At 36.8% G+C, this 21,576-nt stretch overlaps 1 protein-coding gene and 2 non-coding genes across 4 annotated transcripts in view; 2 read left to right on the plus strand and 1 right to left on the minus strand.

Moving 5' to 3' along the window:
- Positions 1–21,576, minus strand: part of LOC124637160 (furin-like protease 2) — a 194,111-nt gene that overhangs the window by 30,871 nt on the left and 141,664 nt on the right. The gene's annotated exons all lie outside the window — the stretch shown is intronic.
- On the plus strand, positions 12,777–12,847 carry Trnag-gcc. Its single transcript has one exon. It is a non-coding gene; the product is annotated as a tRNA-Gly (tRNA).
- Trnag-gcc lies at positions 17,965–18,035 on the plus strand. Its single transcript has one exon. It is a non-coding gene; the product is annotated as a tRNA-Gly (tRNA).

Consider the following 21,576-nt stretch of genomic DNA (forward strand, 5'->3'; position numbering starts at 1 on the left):
TTATATTAATAGTTACTATCACAAAAAGCTCACGAAATGTATTTCCATTAGTCCTAACATCATCTGCTTTAACGTATAAATCTTACAGAAAAAAATATATAGGTACATGTATTTCAGTTCTATAAGAAGCGTAGCTCTTATAATCTGATAAATAATAAAAGAGTATTCTAAAACGAACTTAGTATCCAAGGAGGTTTAATACCAACTTATTATTCAGAATATTATTTAGATTTAGGCAGAATTCATCTTCAGACAGTACCTGTCCGAAATAGAAGTGGGATTAAATTATTTGGCAGCTCACGTGCCGATGGTTTACGAGGTCGTCGGGGCTACAGCGCTTCGTCTAACGTTCTACCTATTAACTAATGCCGAGAGTTAACGTTGCTGCCTTAAAGAACCCTTCTCAGACTCGTCTTTGTATTTTGAAATTAGAATTTTCGAACACGATTTTCAATTAAGAATTTTGGAACCTATAGGTAGACATATTCTTTCTGGACAGTTACAATGTTCTATTGAAAAAAAGGTTGTATATGGTATGAGATCGTTATATAACTCCTGACACTTTGTCCGGCATTACCGCACTCGCGGGTATTATCGTTTATTACGGCATTAAACTGATTAACTTTTTATGCGAAGGGATTTTTAATCCTGCCTTCATTGACCATAAGTAGTATTTACAGCAACATTCAGGCTGTAACCATTACCCTTTGCTTACACTAATAAAAACAAAAGTCACATTCACGCGAAGGAATTTTAATTGTATGACTGTAATTGCATTCGTGGTGGCCTTATGTATGTATATGTATTTTATGTCTAAGTCAAACGTAGGAGAGGACAGGGAAAGGGTTATTTTACCCATTAATAAGTCAAAACTAACAATATAACAAAATATATAAAAAAAAAACTCTTGTGTGAAATTACGCCTCGAAGGACCAATTTCTCTACCACCGTGAATATCGATTTAATGTACTTAATCTTCAGTACTTTAGTACCACAGCGAATAATGTAAACACTTACGGTTTTAAATGTTGCACTACACATTTACGTGTAAAATCTTTCGCGTGCGAAAATAGTGTTGTATTACCTTTATTAACTATGAACATGAAATCGTCACTTAGACGCGTGCCATGTTTGCAATGGGGTTATTTCTAAGGATTTGTTGGTTTTTCTTTCAAACAAAACATGGCTCATTAGAATATCAATTTTATTGACATATAAAGTTAAGAAGACACCATTGATATTTAGACATCAAAAGAACCAATAACAATGTCATTTGCTTATATTTTTATTGAAGGCACACTTAAGAGGTATCGCTTACTCGTATATCAACGTATTATACGCTTAAAATTGTCGATAAAAGCCAAATAAGATATGTATTGTACGCTCATTTTATTATGTTAATCGACTCGCCAACGCACCACCACACAGGTCGACAGTCTGACAACGACCGACTCCCCACCGCTCGATCCGGTATTTATAACCGAGTGACGTATGCGCACGAGGCGTCATAATAATGACATAACCTATACAATGATGCACATGTACCTGCATACACTACATCTCTCCCTTGTTGTTTTGATTTTAACCTTGTTTCAAAAAGTCCAACAATCAAACTCATAAATATTTTGGTAATTTCTTAAAGATCTATCAAACACCTGCAGCACAACAAAACCACGCTATCAGATCAGTCCACCGATCACACTGCCATCAAACTGATTTACTTTGTTCCGTTTCCATTTCATTTCCCTTTCCATTTAAGGAGACGACAGATATCGGTGATACTGCAGGACACTACATCCCTTCCCTTGTGAAATAAACATAAATAAAAATCCGTCCCTTTGCAGACGGTAACATACCAGCATCTGCTTCAGGCTCAACAAGACAAATTCGTAGCAGTGATATCAGGCCGGCAAGTTTAACTTCAGGTTTTGTAGCCGCTGTTCCGGCCCTGTATTATATCTACACTAGAGATGATCCGTCCATTTGGCAGACATCCCGCCAATCAGTCCATGTGAAATCAAGCAAGTCTGAAATATTGCTGTGCCTTCAGATAATGAGCACTCATCTTGCTTGGTTCGACTTCACTTAAAACTGATACAGAATGCATTGTTCCAAGGTAAAAGATCGGCATTAGGGTACCTCATCAATGCTTTTCACTCATTCAAAACCGTACGAGCCGTACGAGGAAAGTAATCACATAAGATCGTCCCAATTGAATGGTGACCTAGATGGACTGTTTCCAATTTGATGATGACCATATACTTTGTCACCCATTTAATGGCGACCACATACTTTGTCTCCAATTTAATGGTGACTCTATACTTTGTCACCCATTTAATGGTGACCACATACTTTGTCTCCAATTTAATGGTGACTCCATACTTTGTCACCCATTTAATGGTGACCACATACTTTGTCTCCAATTTAATGGCGACCACATATTTTGTCACCAATTTAATGGTTTAAATTGTAGTTCTATGTACGAGTTAAGTACTTTGTGTGCCTTGTAAGCAAGAGAATTCTAACTCAACTAATTTTGGTAATATGTAGTTTTTAATTTGAGAGTGGAATATCAAAGCCTATCATTATCTCAGCAATGTAACAAACAATCTGGTCTTCAACCCTATTGATCAGCGCTAGTACTTTGCACGTTTCTGCTAGTACACTCGCTGAAATTCTGATATAGGCTTTAAATACCCTACATCAATGTATGTCCAATATCTAGTCAAGAAACTGTAAGCTTCTTAGCATTCAACACCCAACATATGAATACCTTACTGCATATAATAGTTGGAAGCGACCTGCATCCAGCGTCTTCCGGTGACCTTTATAAGGTCGTCTTTATAAGGTATCTGTGGAGATCAAAGGGGGAGGCCTATGTTCAGCAGTGGACGTCCTATGGCTGAGATGATGATGATGATGATGATGATATAATAGTGCGATAGGAATACTTATATTTCGGTTAGGCATCCAAGAACACTATTATCACCGGACATTGCGTTCTGTAATGTTTGTTTGCTTTTATTAATGTGGTTTTCAAAAATTAAAGTAGTCAAAGAATTATTATGCTTTGATGGTAAGCTTTTTAGTGTCATGGTTACATATTGATTATAACGAAGGTGTAAAGTAACATTACGAATCAGATTTTAACTAATTAGAACCATATTATGTAACGAACGCACTTTAACAGGTGTCACTAACTTTGCACTATATATTTTGAAGCTGTGACATTCTGCATCACCATAAAATAGAAGAGTCCCTGACCCTCAACTCATGCTCTTCTTCCTTTCAACAAGGTGACAGCAGCTCACAAACAGTTTTCTAGTCGATGCAATTTTCCTTTTGCAAAACAACCGCTAAACTTTCTAAAACATTTGTCTACACATAGATAAATGTGGGATTCTAATTCTATATCTCAATTTCATGAGCAGCTATGCTGCTCTCATGTCATACTTGACCTCATCAATTTGATGATCAGCTTTGTGCTGCTTCCATTTTTAATATTTTACGCTTTTCCAATTTCATGACCGCGTATAGGTAACGTAATATATATTTTTTTTTTTATGTAAGTATAGTTGGCTGCATAAGTATGTTTATAGTTTCGTTCAAAAGCGCTTACCCTTTATTGCAGCTGACTTTATCTACGTTGTTTTAGTTAGACAACCAGAATATAAAAATATTATTATCTTTTATAGGGACAGCACCCCAGTAAATTTTTAAACGATTTGGTGACTAAGGGCAATTTTACTTCCTATACTTTAAGGAACACTTACTCAGATTATATTTTGCAGTAGGACTTAGGAACTTAATAATATTTTAGTTATTATTAACCAAATGTCGACGCAACTGTGTAGTTTAATTAGCACAAAAGAGTAATAAATGTCGATAAATGTAAATAGTGATAAAGTTCTTTACCTCTCATGCGAGTCCAATTGTCTTACGGTAACCTAAGATTGGTGTTCTAAGATCAATTATTATTAACCCTAACGCTATGGACACAAGACATTATTTTGTTAATAGATATCCATCCCACCACCCATATGGATCTTATCTTATGGGATGGGTTGAGGAAATTACACAACTTTATATTACAAGTAGGTGTGCACTTCAAGAATATATTAATGTGATGATTTATTAACTTGAGATCAATAAATGGATTCTATTTCATATATGTTCATATATGGTTATGTTATTCGCTCCTATGGAAGCATATTCTTCCACAACTCTCAATGTACTTATACTGCTTATTGGTACTGCAATACTGTAAAACATAATTTGCAAATAACAATATTATAATGAGGGCCACTTTGTTAAACTATTTGTAAACACCAATGTAAATCAATAAAAAAGAGGCTAAGATACCAATTAAAATTCATTCAAGCCTGAGTCTTGAAGGTTTTAAAAGCACACGCAATCATCAACTTTTGAGAACTTGATTGCAACAATCATCCATGAGCTAATCATCATTAGACAGTTCCCAGAGTAAGTATCTACATTGGAACTCCTTCCAGGTATCATCCTTAAAAGATTTTTTGGCACAGATGAGAAGGCCCAGTTGGGTAAATGATGATGATGTCCTCCTAGCCGATTATCGGCTACGGCGGCTGTACTCACGTAAGGGGATTAGCCAACTGCGCAGGACATATTATAGTGCACAAGCATTTGCGCAGACACAGGTGCACTCACTGTTCCTTCACTCTCATAACCCGATGGGACGGCAATCCGACACGACCGGAAAGAGATCAGGCGCAGGACCGACATTTACGTGCTTTCCGATGCACGGGTGTATCAATCACCAACTTCCAGGTCCGACCCGGGAATCGAACCCGAGACCTCGTGCTCAGCAGCCGCGCTTGCGACAGCTAGACCAACGAGGCAGTTGGGTAGATAAAGTAGCATTGTCTAATAAATCACAGATTGCTCCAATGCTTAGTTCCATATTCTTTTGATCTAAGAGTTTTATATCAACCTAAAGTACTGAAATTACAATTGTGAGCTAGCATGTTTACCAAAGATTCTATCTATTGAATACCAAAATTTTGATCCACATTTTCCAGCTAGTATTGCTGCTTGTATGCTGTTCTACTGTTCTGTATCTTCTGGAATATCTCTGTTGTATAACAACCTCTTTAATACAGCAAAATAAAGTAAAAGTATTGAAATTATACCTAGGGTGACTGAGCAACTGTTATAATTAACACTATTATGGGTAGGCAACCCACTAGAGGTGTTGATGGACTTGGATGTTGTGCATAGGTGAATACATACCAGTATAGCTGGGCGAGTTCTTCAACATACATGGCCAACCTACTACGGTCCCTCAATGTGCTGTTTGTTTAACTAGATACCTAGCACATGTTTGTCATTTGTAGAACCGTTGAGTATATAACCCACCAGTTTGTTCTTGTAATATCCTCTATATTGCAAGCACTTGAATTAAGTTAGTTAAGTACCAGAACAATATAGCAGGTATAAGTTGTTGACTAGACTCTGAGAAGTTAAGTTTGGAAGCTTTTTATGATCCAAATCACCGGGCACAGAAAATATAAAAATTATCAAGATTTACTATTTAGTTGTTGCAGTAGTTGACAACTATCGCCAGATAATTTATGCGTGTACAGTCAATTGAATGACCAGTAGACGTTCACTACCGTTAACTGTCAAGCTGTCAATTTAATGACCAGTAGATATAGACTACTGCCAACTGTCAAGCTGTCAATTTAATGACCAGTAGATATAGACTACTGCCAACTGCCAAGCTGTCAATTTAATGACCAGTAGATATACACTACTGCCAACCATCAAGCTGTCAATTCAATGCCCAGTAGATATAGACTACTGCCAACAATCAGGCTGTCAATTTAATGACCAGTAGATACACACTACTGCCAACCATCAAGCTGTCAATTCAATGACCAGTAGATATAGACTACTGCCAACAATCAGGCTGTCAATTTAATGACCAGTAGATACACACTACTGCCAACTGCCAAGCTGTCAATCTAATGACCAGTAGATATACACTACTGCTAACCGTCAAGCTGTCAATTTAATGACCAGTAGATATAGACTACTGCCAACAATCAGGCTGTCAATTTAATGACCAGTAGATACACACTACTGCCAACTGCCAAGCTGTCAATCTAATGACCAGTAGATATACACTACTGCTAACCGTCAAGCTGTCAATTTAATGACCAGCAGATTTTTGGAATAGAATAGGTTTTTATTTGCTTAGAATGCAGGCACTTACAAAATAGGATTGTAAACAACATAATAAGATCCGTGTACATTCCGCCTTGTTGGCATGCAAGCACAACAATTATTAAACACAATTGATTATAAGGCAAATAGGTTATTGTATTATATCCTCTAGGAAATCCCACCACTGCTAAAGTCGTCTTGACGACAATTCAACAACCAGCAACTTTATATTGCTTCCCATAAATGCCTATTATTGAATAAACTTTGATGCAGGTTTAAGAATGAGTAAACTGATCACCAAGTAATGATTTTGTATTATAAATTACTCATTTGATAAATATTAACACCTGCAATAAATATTGCTACTTCCATTAGAATTGTAACAAGGTAAACTTAAACAAAGAATTACGTAAAAGGTTAAAATTTGTTTGCAATTCGGGTGATACATACATGAACATAAAAGTTATGTATACTTTGTCATTCTACTCTCTTCCCTTCCTTCTTTCCTTTTGCTCTTTTTAATATGATTGAATATTAACATCGGTCAGAGGTTACTTGTTGTCAAAGCTTATTTAGCATACATTAATTTGGTATAGGCATGAATAGGACAAATTATTTAGTATAACCTTGTATATCAAATATTTTTCTGGATCACAGAACTAATAGGTAGTTCAAAATTATAAAAATTAGATAATAGGTAACTGTTGGTCCAAACACTCACGGTTTTATCCTCGTCGCCAATGTATTGTACGCTCATTTTATTATGTTAATCGACTCGCCAACGCACCACCACACAGGTCGACAGTCTGACAACGACCGACTCCCCACCGCTCGATCCGGTATTTATAACCGAGTGACGTATGCGCACGAGGCGTCATAATAATGACATAACCTATACAATGATGCACATGTACCTGCATACACTACAAGATACAAGGAACACGACGATATATTTCCGACGACGAGAATTTAATATTATAAGATTGAAGGAACACCTATGCAAAATTAGCTCTATCTCTCGCAAGAGAAAAATTCCCTGAATGTATTCCCGCCGCCCGACTGAACCGACAAGGAAAACGTGTGGAAAATAAACGGTATTGATGATACGAAATATGAGGGCATAAATTCTTATTGAACTGAATATACCGGCAGGATTCCGGTATCTTCTGGGAATGCGCGAAGCACGATTCCGGTTACCTTTTTACATTCCATTGCGTTTTAAGCGGACGCCCCGATAGCGGTAGTTGTAGAAATAACGTAGTGGAGTGTGAAACGTGCTTCGACAATCAGCGTTGCATAGTGTAGGATGGTCGGAATAGAGTCCGCCCGCCACGTGTTGCCAGCAAAGTACTCGTACGCAGCACTCACTTCACTTGATCTATCACCAGCAATGAAAACAATTGTGGTATTGCTGTGACACTTTTATTTCCTAATAAGTGGTCTAAATATTTATAGTGTTATGGAAATTAAATTTTATGACTTAATGTTGACCCTGAACAACACGGTACATTAAACTCAGTCATGTTGTAGGTGTAATCAAGTTAGGTCGGCAACATTATTTTCTTTTCTTGTGGACACCGAATTCTAAGAATTAACGAGCTTATCTAACTGACTAAGAGACTTTGGAACTAAAGTTGAGACCAGAATTACGCTAAGTAACTTGACATCAAATCACAAACTTCTCGAAATAGTTAATTTAGCTTACTTTTTGACTAATTCACTTTGGCATTCTGGCTCGGTACATTATTGGCAAGAAAATTGATTTTGAACATTGAATAAGGGTTGCTGGGGTTATTTAATTTTATTAAAATAAATCTCGGGCTAGTAGGAAAATACGTAAGTAGTTGAGCTGCTTACAATTCCGCGCGAGTCGATACGGTTCATGTAACGGCGTCGGGGCTGCGATCTAGCAAACTGTCACTACTTGCACACTACTGCAATTTTTCAACTACTCTCTGTTTAGAATACAGTCGAGCGATAGCGCGTTCTTAGGGATTAAATGATCCTACCATTTATAGTTGGATCACGCCAGACTTTGATCTAATTGAATATAAAGTCACGTAATTTAATATAAATTAAACATATTTTATGTCCTACATATATATCATACTTAGCATTGTTAACATTAATTAGTCTTTATATAGACTCTTAATCAAGCTAAAATAAGGCTTTGTATACTCTTAAGACAAGAGGATTTTCCGACTGTTATTCCTATCTTTACTAAAGTGATATTATATGAGGCTACATCATCTCAGGAAACGAAGCTATAACGAGTTTCCACTTATAGATTGCTCTAGAGACAAAATTTTATGTTAACCACACAAAGATAACAGGATTTTACGATTCATATTCAAACGTTTATTACTAGAAGGGAGATTCTCGCGATATTTAATATGGAGCATAACAACCATTGTTGATATACTTTATGCACTAATAAAGTTTATGTTGAATTTGTTAGCCAACTTTACCCAATATGATGAGCAGTAAAACGAAGTAGAAACGCGTTTTGAATCAATTCAGAGTTTATGTGACCGACTACTTTATTAACATTGAAACTCAAACAAATTCAAATCGGACTCTCAGTATTGCAAATAATGTAAAAATGAAGGCCTTGCCGGAGCTGTTCAATCAATCAAATCAATGTTTCATGGTCTACCTTTTAATCCAGATCGGAATGCAGAGGCAATGGAAATAAAAATGCTAAAATGTTTTAAGCGCGATCTGCTGGAAAAGCCGAATGGAATCGCTTGCGTGCATCATAAAATATTGAATACGCTTAGGTCTCCGAGAGCAGCTTATCCAATCGTATTAAAGCCTCCTAAATATAACATAGTTCTCCGCCTAGTTTACCTGTAAAATTCAAGATCATATATTCGTGCCGGCTACACGCGCCGGCCGAGCCACCGCAGTCAGGTCTATTTTTCACATCGCCCGCAATTTATGTGGCTCGTTTGAAAACGCCGCAGCGAATGTATGATGCAAGATTAACTTATTATCTGCTTAAAGCTGCTGTTGCGTTGTCATCCGTTCTGTGCTTAAGCGCTGCTAAAGTTTGATTATATTTAAGCCCCCACATACAGATTGTTCGGCGAATATGCAAGATGGAATACGGCCAGAAACTATTCGCGGTGCAGTTTCGCGACCTGTTTTTGTAAAAATGTGTTTTATCAACAGAATGGCTTTGCGGCTCTTATGTTGCCAGTGATATACATTTTGTGCCGAGTCCAGGAGAGTATATCTCTTGAAAATTATGTACTGCTGAAAATAAAAAAGTGAGTATATTTGCGATGCATTAACTAATACGTACTTTTAAACTTTGTATTTTGCGTAGGTAGTCATAAAATATTTCTCTGCGTTAGTTGTGTAAATAAATCTACACAGTTTGAAAGGGTAGAGTTTCAGTGTGAATTATTACCGCGACATCTGGTGTCCCTAAAGCTGTAAAAGAGGTTAAAAGTTAATTAAAATCGCGGAGACCTTCTAGATGTGATCGATAAACTGGAACCATATCTGAAGTGATCGTTACTCAAGTGGAGTGCCCTCTCGTTTCGACTTGTTATCAGAATTAGAAATTAATATCGACTGTAGTGAAATATTGGACCTTTGAACTTTCCGAAGCACTTGCTACAAGGGCCAGTGTATTTATCGTAAATCATTCGTTAATAAATGGACTGTTCAAACGCTTAAAAAGCTGAAACTTATCGAGTTTCTAGGTCATAATTGAGTATTTTCATTACACGAACGAGTATGTAAGTGTGAAGCTATCAAACTGATTGATGAGTTCGAGCTAAATAACAGTAGTTTGCGTAACAGCCGGATGATGGAAAACACTTTTAAACGGGAAAGAGCAACTAAAAATTTGCATATTCGTAATTATAAAGAAACGTTTTAAAAGATTATTTAAAGTTCTCGTAAATATGTCGAAGAAATTCGTCGTAGATAGTTGCCATCAGTCACAAGTCGGGAGGGCGGGGGCTTTTCTTAAAACTTTTAATTAATTGTCTAAGTTCGAGACCGGAGTAGAGGGGGCATTCGCATTACATTCCAAGAATTCCAAGTCACTGAGCATAACTAAAATTGTTCGCAGGCAAAACAACGCGATGGAACTTTATACCTAAAGCTTTGATTTAAAAGAAATTATATTTCTATGTTATATCTGATATTGTTGAAAACTATTACTAGATATAGGATATTTTTGATGTCTCATAGTTGTCTATAATTATAATTTGTGGAAGATAATGATAGTACAGTTAACTTAAAATTCGTAAAAGACAATTTATTGTAATATGCTAATTTTTGGCAAAGATATTTGGCAGTCCCATTAAAAACAGTTTTACTTTAAAACTCCTAAACAAACTTTCACGACAAATATCATCATAAATTCTTTGCTTTCCTTCCCTTTCATAAAAATATCCGCCGCCATTCTAGGAAATTATTTCCATTAAGAAAAAAGTACACCATAATTTAAATAAATGGATGCACCGAGCCCCCTTAATGTGAGCATCACTCCCCAGGGATAAATAATAGCAACGACGAGAGAAATTGACATGCTGCTAACAGAAACTAAGATTCAAGTGCTTAAGGAGGGATAAACATTGAAGATTTCGGCGTTGGATATCAAAACACAGAGGTAGGAGACACCTTGAAGGGAGCACATTTACCCTTCTTAACGTCTAATCCGGCACACGTCGTAGTTAAGGGACAACCAGCGGAAATTATTACTCGTTCGCGTTACAAATTATCCCTCCCTATGTGGACTGGCGGGTAACTCGGTTACACGAACTCGCGACCGTTAATTTACAGCGCACTCAACAAATTAATATCTCTGATTTGGACCCATGTCAGCGGGGGCCAACGACGAAGACCCTACCCGTGTTTGGGGGCTGCCGCAAGGTGCGAGCGCCCTGCATCACGCTGTTATGGACCCATAATTCGTTAAATCCGACGCCTTTAGTTACGTTCTCAAAATTATGAGGAATTGGAACAAGATTGGAACACGCTACATACTTGTGAAGCAGATTGCGGCTTACTTTTGTTGGGACTATTATTTCTGCCTAAAATTATTCTGCTAAATCAGAGAATGCGTAAAAACAAGACAAAGACGACAAAAATACATTATTTTTCTAAACTAGTTCATATACATACTCGTACGAGCAAAGCTTCTAGGCACAGATTTTAAGCTTTTTCATGCCATTAACAAACAAACGGGTTTTATGAAAAACCGCTCCCGTGCGTTATTAAAAACTTTCTTTGGTCAAAATTACTGTTTTAACTGGACACAAAAAATGTTTTGCTATGGTAGCCATTTCGCAACTAATTTCTTCGGTTGATACCAGAGCACAATAATACATCTCAATCTAAGTATCTCTCTAATCAATTGCTGTATCAGTTGGGATTTACAAAGTGCAAGTTAATGTTCCCAAGTGTTAGAATGATCAATCCACCAACAGAACAATAGTACCAAATGGCATACCTTATCAATGAAAACAATGTACCCAGTTATCACCCGCTCACGCCTATACCAGATTCCTTGTACATCTGGCGCGCATAAAGTACGCCCGTACTAGTGACGACATATTAATCTCTGTTGGGATGTTCCAGCTTTAATATTTAGCCCGTGACGTATGGCATGCGCGCTTGCTACAAGACAAATATCAACGAATTGCGAGTAATAACACAGCTATTGCACAGACATGTTCCTTGGTTGAAAGTATGGAAGATGCTGTAGAGCGCTGGATATGCTTCATGCTTACAGGAATCCAAGAAAAAAAGTCCCGTATATAGTGTATACCTGACGATCCTCATATAACTAGTGGGCCTGCTATGAGGCTCAGTAGATATTTGCAGAGTTGATTTTACGAGTAATTAATGCTAATAGATTATGTCACAACTTCAGATAGTATCACTTCTATGCAATGTTACGTGCCTTATCAAATAACGTCAGTCCGGCTGATAACATTCAGTATTCATATAACCTACATGTTGGTAGGTTTCTCGGTTATAATGATGAGTATGAAACTCAATCGTCCCTTAGTTAAAGTTACACTAACAACAAAATCACAGCAAACACCGCTTTTAGCGGTTCATACTTACCGACAGCCCCTCCCCATATTTCCGTAAACAAACTTCCGAGCTCGTCTGATTCATACTTAAAAGTAAATATTTGAAAGGAATCTTGCATTTCGTACGTGTCTAGGAAGCAAGCTCGTTTTGTTCATGTTTTCTCACTTATCGTTTGAATTTATAGCATCAGTGTTGGGCATAACGAGTGAAACTAACGAACTGGATGACGTCATAGCGTTTACGAAACAGCTGGCTGGTACATAACACACGTGTTTGCTTCACCCAAAATATATGTTAAAAATATTTGTTCATCAAAAAATCAAATAGAAGAGAAATACATGTACTTAGGTAAAATCTGCTGACTACTTAAATATAGCTTCCTCTATGCTAACACTTAAACACTCAAAATAGCGTTGATCAACAATTAAGAGAACGGTAATGTGATTAGAGCGAGTGTGCTCAAGAGATAGATATGTACGTAATCGCAAGATTCGCCTGATCACATGTAAGCATCGGTGGTTCAGTGGTAGAATGCTCGCCTGCCACGCGGGCGGCCCGGGTTCGATTCCCGGCCGATGCAATCTCTTTTTAATTTTTATTTCATGAAATTCCGATAAAATACACATTTTATAACAATCGCTGTAAATATTACAGAACTCCAACGTGTAGTATTTCAAATATTCCGAAGCAGCCGTTGTGCCAGCAAAAAATATAATAAATATTGCTAGAAATCGCAAAATTACACGGCAAACATAGTTTCGTACATTCACCATCGAAATACGAGTAAATGCGGAACGTTTTCGTAAAAAGTACAGTCAAACCTGAATCGGCGATAAAACCTCGAATGTATTTGGTTGGATATCGCAAATTGTGCAAATTCAAAACATATTCAAACACGTAGGTACTAAAGTCTAAGAGATAACTAACTACTGGAATATATGCACTGTAGCCTAAAATCGTAGCTCTTTCAGTTTATACAATCGCTGTTGGTGAACAGTCATGTTTAGAGGTTGAAACAGCCATTAAATAAAGTTTGCATGAAGTCGAAGTTTATTGGACGTCAAATGTCTCGGAAAATATAATTTTTGATAAATGTTCCATAGTTATCAAGACTTCACAGGAGAAATAAGATATACGATTACTTTTAAACGATTACTTTTAAATTCAAGATTAATAGTAAATAATATTGAAATTAATGGTGGACTAAATGCGTTATAGTATATTTTATGTAAAAATAACTCAAGAATTCCACGTAGATAATCTTCACGAATATCGCAAATCACACTGTCTTGGCAGATCTAAGGAACGTTAAAAACCAGAAGCCAGAAATGTCGAAAACAAGTCAAGAAAACTAATCATCATCAAACAAAGCTAACTCCATCATGAAAAAAAAAACTCAGCACTAATCCCCAGTTGTCTCAGCACCCACTTCAGAAAACATTTCCACGTAAAACAGCATTATCATTCGCATTGGTATTCCGAAGGCGCATTCACTTACTGGCTCAGGTGACTGACGCAACGAGCGGGCGAGTAAAATAAAGAGCATGTAACACAAACTCCATATGTATGCGATTCACTCGTTTGTATCGGCGTTAGGCGACGCGAATACAATATTTGCATTGCATGATCATAACATTGTTGCAGTGAACATTGAATTGGAGAATATACTCCTTGAAGATCAACTTAAAGAAAAGAGTATCAGTAAACAAGAAAACTACAAACCAATATTTGGATATTACGAACTTTAAGCTACTATTAAGAGTTAACTTATTTAAATATGCTAAGTTCACGTGTCGAGTTATCAACCCATTTCAACAAAATAATAAACAGAAGCCTTAAAGGCCAAACATGTAGCAGATGAAACAGGTCGTTAAGTAGGCAACACGTTTTGATTTGATAGAATCTAAACCGATTAACTAAGTATACAAACTCCAGCAAAATAAACGCCTATAGCATAAACTTAGCCTTTGAATTAGCGTTCAATAGATTCGGGTTCAAGCTACTAACAGAAACTATAACCCTTATCGGTAATCAGGTCAAACTGTTAACGCGAACAGCATTGTGTATGCTTAAGCAAACACATGCTAGCAATATAGATACAACAACCGCCGCCCATGTGTCAAAACAGCGCGAATATTAATATCCATTAATACAAATTCGACAGTTGATTAGATGCCCAATAACCACTGTTATAATATCAGCTGTCAAATTACAGTCTGCATTGCGACCCAAATCATGTTAAGGGTTACACTAAGTTATGTGAGAACTTAATAACGTAATTCTCAAAGGTACACATTACATGTGATGAGATGATACCTTGCTGTGTTGAACTCAAAATATTATGGAGACAGAATTCAAGTTATCCTCTAGTATCCCCTCTCAAAATTTGGAAGTCTTCAATGTCCGAATTTCCCATCACAAACTCAATAAAAATCGAGTTTGTCCGCAGAACCGTGGTAGTCGCACTTGTTCCGATGAATACATTACAAATGTGCGCCTGTATGACGCATCGCCCGATATCGGAAACCGCTCCGCGTATCCGACAACGTTTTACTTCCGATATCTGAACTCGTTCAATGCTCACTTCGATATGATAGACGTGATACCTTACATTTTCATTGGATTGTGCCACGCTAACAAACTACTTCCAAAGCTGTCCAAAAATAAACTTTTCGCTATGGACATGGACTACACATTCCCCATTTCAAAATGGAACAGCGGAACTATTTCGGAATCGAAAGGCTTTTTCTGGAAAGTGCTTTTATAAAGGAAGATTCTTAAATTCCATCTTCTAAAAAGGATCTGTCTTTTCTATTACGCCACTTTATGCGCATGATTTATCTCCTTGAAAATTGCTTACATTTTTCAACAAGAATTTTGCAACGAGGACTTCAACTACATAACACATGGATCGTTTACATACATAGAACTCAACACTACCACTACATATATGTTTACGGAAAACTAAAAGCTGAAAATCTTAAGCATAAAATATGATTAAAAGATCAACCGGACCATTGAATTGAAATACAGGTGTGATATATTTGGGTATCACAATATTGGCATGGGATTTAAGTAAAGCAAGGTGGCTGATCCCGAGACGCGTTGCAAAAGCCAGCTGTCAATATATAAAACGTATATCTGGAATCCAACGTTTATTCCATTCAGCAGTATTGGCGACACGAGTGGTATTGACATGCGATTCTTTAATATAAACATTGCCTGTTACCCAATGATGAATTTATATTGAATATATCGTATATTAAAAACGGATTTCAGATGTTGATTGATGTATTAAATATACATTCGGTTGGGTGTTACACTCGAAGAAGAAACACAAATAATGGAGTAAGCCAACATAAAGAAAGAGTAAATCATTTCTTAAAATCCAGTAATGAAAAAGCTGCAATCCAATTTGCAAAGATACTAATTAAGGAAAAGGAAAATTAAAAAATTAAATCGCCACTCAAAATAACGATGCACTTAAAGTCGCCGTGCCGACGGCTGCCATTTGAACAGATGATTGAGCCAATCAAGCTAGGGAGGGAGGTGACAAAAATAGGTCGTTTGGCCCGTGTGAATGCACTAAGGCCTAGGCTGCACAACGTCATTTACTTTATAGTAGCAAAGAGGCCGTGAGTGAGACGAATTCAAAGGCAACCCTCGCGAGAAGAGCTCTCCGCATTAGCCGGCGTTGCGATGAATAACTGAAGCCATGAGGAATAAGAACGGTGAAAAGACTAGCGACTTTTGTTACTGAATTCTTTACGGAGTTGTTTTTGAATCAGCTCACTTCTAGATTAAATATATGAAACTTTTTTTGTAAAAGAAAATCGAGTGCAAAATACAATGCCTGTTCTAAACGAATAGTCGTTCGGGAATGAAGAAAAGTTCGGGAGAAAAATGCTGATGAAACCAGTAAGTGCGCGCACAATCGTCTGCCAATTCCGTAGTTGAAATAGCAAAACTCATATCAAATAAGAGTTTAAAGGAGGGATTTATACAGGATGGGTTTAGAGTCCTAAAAATCCACTTTCCACCCCAAAAACCAGGTGCGACATGCAGCTGGGAAAATTCGTGATATTGTAAAACTGGTGCGCGGAGCGCGCGTAACGAAATCCGATAGTATTGGCTACAAACAGAAATAAAAAAGCAAGCGTCTCTCGTTTTATACGTAAATCGTTAAAGCCGCTTTTTTGTCCGCCAGTAACGTTGGTACCCAAGTTTTTTTGCTAAACTCGAGAGCTGAAGGTGAAATGTTACTTTATTTCGTAACTGCTCGCGTTCATTTAAATATTCGGGAATATTTTCGAAATGTCACGACTTTTACTTTTCGAGGAAAACGTTCAAATTAAGGTTAGGTATTTATACTTCGGCCGTTCAGAGAATGCGTTCCTGACACCTATCAGTTAGTCACGACTAGTGATGGGCACAACATAACACTGAGTTCGTTACCGTTCCTTCAAAATGAACCGCCGCATTATTTTAAGATTATTTTCGTTTTAAATTGGCGGAATCATTTGTTTTATATTTTAGTTATTTAAGTGGAAACCAAAAAAAGGTAATATTCATATAATAAAATTGTTTTATTTATTCTTTGTTACAAGTACATTGAATTGAATGTGCGAACAGAATATTAATCAGACTCCGATTTGCTTGAGGAGGTGGTGTCTTCATCATCATCTTCGCCTACATGTATAATTATATTATTATCAATAACAGAATCAATCCTGATATCTCGGTCTAACAAAAGCCGGGTAATCAAATAAAAACAGATCGAAAACACTTGAAAAACGTGGTCTATGCGCACGAAACGACAACGGACGACTGTTTTAGCGTCACAAAATGGCGGCCCATAACGCCATTTGGGGTTACCATTTTTAATCTAAGTATAAAAATGCGGTTTGGTCATAGTTTTATTTTTATATTTCATAAAAGTTATAATTAAGTCTTATAGTCCATTATTTTCCAATTCTTAAAAAGAAAATCAAAACGTATTATTTTATATTATAACTGTATAAGAACAGATTACGATACTTGCCTGTTATTTTTAGCACAGCACTACAAAATATAAACCGCTGACATAACCTTGTAATAGCGCAGTATAGATTTAGAAAAATATTGTTTACCAAGTTATTTGACACTCAGTTTGGCACAAAATTATAACATTCATTGATTATTGATATAATAATGTTGTTTTAATGCTCCTCAATGGTTAAAACGGTAAACAACCAGCAAAAATATTTTTATCGTAACTGCAACGCCATTGCAAAGTTACGTCGTCAGTTCAATCGCGACGTGTCAGGAACGCATTCTCTGAATGGCCGAACTATAGTGTACGGCAAAATGTCCGGATGTGAGTAAAAGTTTGTAAAGGCGTTTTGTTTGCGTAACATTTATGAGAATCTGGCATTCTCATATTATTTTTTTACTGGAAAAAATACAGATATTTTAAAATCCCTTGATAATTAAGGGATTTCTAGACTTCAGTATCCATTATAACCTTTGGACCCTAACGTAAGTTACGCGATTAGTATAATTACGCATTTATTCACAGCTGCGTAAAGTTATTAAGATTCACACAACATCGTCATACTAGCTTACGAGCAACTTATGATATGTGTCAGTCATAATCTTTTACTAGTTATACAACATATTGTATGAAAATGGTGTAGTAAATTGATTCCATGTTCACAAGCATCGGTGGTTCAGTGGTAGAATGCTCGCCTGCCACGCGGGCGGCCCGGGTTCGATTCCCGGCCGATGCATCTCTTTTTTACTTTTATTTTACGGGTTTACGCATTTTATTTCATTTACGAAATATGCCAATAAAATGTTAGTCTGATAAAAGTCATCAAAGACTTTTCATTTGATTGATTTTTTTAATTACATTAGATTTTAAAACTGGTTTGAAAAAATGCTCGTGTACTGCAATATAAAATCGCGATATAAAGACTGAAAGACTTGACTAGCTGAATTCTTTCAAGATGTGGATCGTCTTCACTTCCACTTCTAATGCACTAATCCTTACCTGGCGCGACATTTACAGGGTTGTCTTTGTGTAAATTAAAATAGTTTTATATTTTTACACTGACATTTAATTTATTAAATAAACAAAAACAAATAAAATAAAACATTCAAAAAATTCAACATACACAAATCAAGCGAATTACTTTGTAGGCGACCCATGTCCGCATTTTCCTAACGGTAGATAAAATATTTTTTATTCCGATGGTCTGTCACGAGAATTTCTCGCCAGCACGGCCTCTGATCTCATAGCTTAACCGCAGCCACGAGGGACGAGGGAACGCAAAGTGCATTCCACACCGCTCGCCCTTTATATTCACTACAATTTCGATTGCGTCGACAAAAGAGGCGAAAGGCACACATGGACATACCGGGAAATACGGTCATTATTTTAGCGGAACTTTAATTAGTGGCGAAAATTTTGTATTAACTAGTTCTATCTGTTTGTAGAACATATTCATGAGGGACCTGAAAACAATGCCTTGGTTGAAACGGTAGGAGTTAGTCCTTATGATTTATACTATGTGATTTTAGCGTAAAATTTAATGATTTCTAGTTTTGCTTGTGAACCTCGACTAAAAGTCTAGTAGGTATTATATGAACGTGCTATGATGCAATCCGTTGTGGCTAGTCTAGGAATGAAGTAGTCTTTTTTCCTGCATTGTGTCGTGGTCAAAAGATTTTCTCGCTTTCGCTTGCCGCTGTGTGATCGTCGCTAAACCGCAGCGAGTGCCATGAGGCGAGGGCGGACGTAAAGTGCATTTTGCGCCGCATGCTCTTTATTTTCTATTAGCCGTAAACGAAAACTGGTGGATGCTACATTGATAGGTAGATGGCAATCTCTATTTATACCTACGGTTGAAGGGCTTTGATGCGGTTTAAAGACCCGTGCTGTCACTTTTGTTAAGCTGCCATTAATTTTGCTGTTAATTGAAATACACCGGGTAATATTACAATAAAGTTTTAAAAAATGTTTAGCATGGCAACCCTGTGTCTATTGGAGCAGTGAGACTTTAGGGCTTCGGCCAGATAATCTGCAGGCTTAATGTTGGAGGGCATTAGCGAACATTCTGGTTCGGGCCGCGACAATATCGCCACAAATTGCACGCTGTGTGCACTACTTGTGTTAATGGTGTGCCACTTTTGTTAATACGCTTTTTAAAGCTACCTCGTACAATGTGCGGTTTGGGAAAGGAATCATATCGAAAATTATACACGTGTTTTATAAAACTTGTTTTCATAAACTCAAAGGACTAATATCTTTGTGGTCTGTACATACCTACATATATTGAAATGAAATTATGTTTTACCGTAATATAATTGAGCCTATAAGATAATATCTAATTCTCTCCGCAATTCCTAATGTAGTACTTTCAATGAGTACATTAAATTCATCTAAAATTTTCGCACTCGTTCTTATTATTTACCCCGGTCAAACAAAAAGGGATGTTTGTATAACAAATACTATTTAAATTTTATGCGAAAATAGGAATTTTGGCCAGTGAACTTTTTCGTCGGTTCGTATAAATTTGCAAAATACTTTTCTGGACGTTGAAGCTCGGGCTGGAACATAATTATGTGACAGCGGGCAAACTGTAAATACAACTTATAACGAGTTCATTTAAATAACGTATACAGCCTTATTTGAACATTATTCACCTAATTTATGACCACAACGGCAACAAAAGCTGGGGTAATTTAGGAAAGTCATAACATGTACATATCTATAACATGATATATGCTCATTATCGAACAAATGTTGTTTTTTTCTCTATCTAGTGAAAACATAAACATTGTCTCACAACAACGCAGTAGGCATATAATGATTACAGGCAGCGATAGCACGTGTCGGCCCCAGGCTCCGCTAAAAATACACAACGGTTATTTTGTCTATCTCAACGTAACTTGAAAGGTTAAATACACTTCAGACTTTTACCTTGCATAACACGAGAGAAAGTAAACAGATGAAATAATATCAGGTGAATTCCGATTTCTAAAATGAAGTGCAATAATTAAATTAATGAACGCGCCGCAAACAAAGCCGGCACGACGTGCTGAGTGATATTGTGTTTACCCGGGGCTCCGCAGCCGCACAAATACCATATTCATTTATTTACTGATGCACCTCCAAGTACTAACTACGCTCGCTACGTTCTGCTAGTTAACGCCCGTACTTACTGAAATGAAAACCATAACGAACCCGCAAACTGCCATCTGAAATATCCTAAAACGGGTATAGAAACAATACTGAAACTAAACTTGGACAATATAAAATGATGTACACATTGCGGTGGCATAAATAAGTGTTATTGCGATACAGAACGGTACATAAAAATTTTGCTCAGAATAGAAACGACAGTATTTGCTCCGTGCTAATAAGAAGATATTACTTTTTGTGTTTTTGGAATTACTCGGCTGTTTGGAATTTTTATCGTGGTTTTCAATTTAGAATCACATTAGATTTCTTTTGACTTAAAGTAATTAGGGTTACTGAAAATACGTCGTAATCGCTTTATTTTTAGCTTTCAGCCGTAATGCATATCGATTTACCTATCACGTATTCCTGGTATTCGTTACCATACAAACCGCTTATTAAATTTTCAATAAAATCGCTCATTTGCATACAGGGAGTCAACACGCGTCATTCGCAGAAGCGATGCGAGGCGCGGCGAGGCGATGTCCCCAATTGGCCGGCTGCCAATAGCTCAATACATGGCCGTCAGAATTCAATCAAAACGCCCCCTGACACGGCGGTCATTTACATTTGTTAATGGTTTTTCTGAAGTCTGGTAATGTCAGCGGGTAAATTCTTATTTATTCTGCTTTTGTTGTTTTTGAGAAAATTCTAAATAACATTTCTGTTTTGTTTCTGACTGCGTGGCTGGAACTGACATTTGAGCACCAGTGGTGACCTACAGAGATATCGAATTTAACACAATAGCAGTGTTTGACACAACTCAGTATCATATAGCTGTATACGACCTAACAAAAAATCTGTCGGGATGACCATTCGTAAATTATTGGGACAAAACGCTGACACAATAACGACCATTGTAATGTATTCGTTTGTTTTCCCGCACATCGATGTTTATATTCAATAAACATTAGTATATTGGAATACTGGGATTACCGTTATGTTCGAACGATATAGCATAATAAAAGAATTGTCTATTTGCTAGGCTATTTTATTAGTAATTATTATAACACGTTGAACAGGTGTGTGTCAGTACATTAACACCCGGTTATGACATAATTATGTGCAGTAATTATTATTTTATGATT

The sequence above is a fragment of the Helicoverpa zea genome, chromosome 15, assembly GCF_022581195.2.
Source record: "Helicoverpa zea isolate HzStark_Cry1AcR chromosome 15, ilHelZeax1.1, whole genome shotgun sequence".
Taxonomy (NCBI): domain Eukaryota; kingdom Metazoa; phylum Arthropoda; class Insecta; order Lepidoptera; family Noctuidae; genus Helicoverpa; species Helicoverpa zea.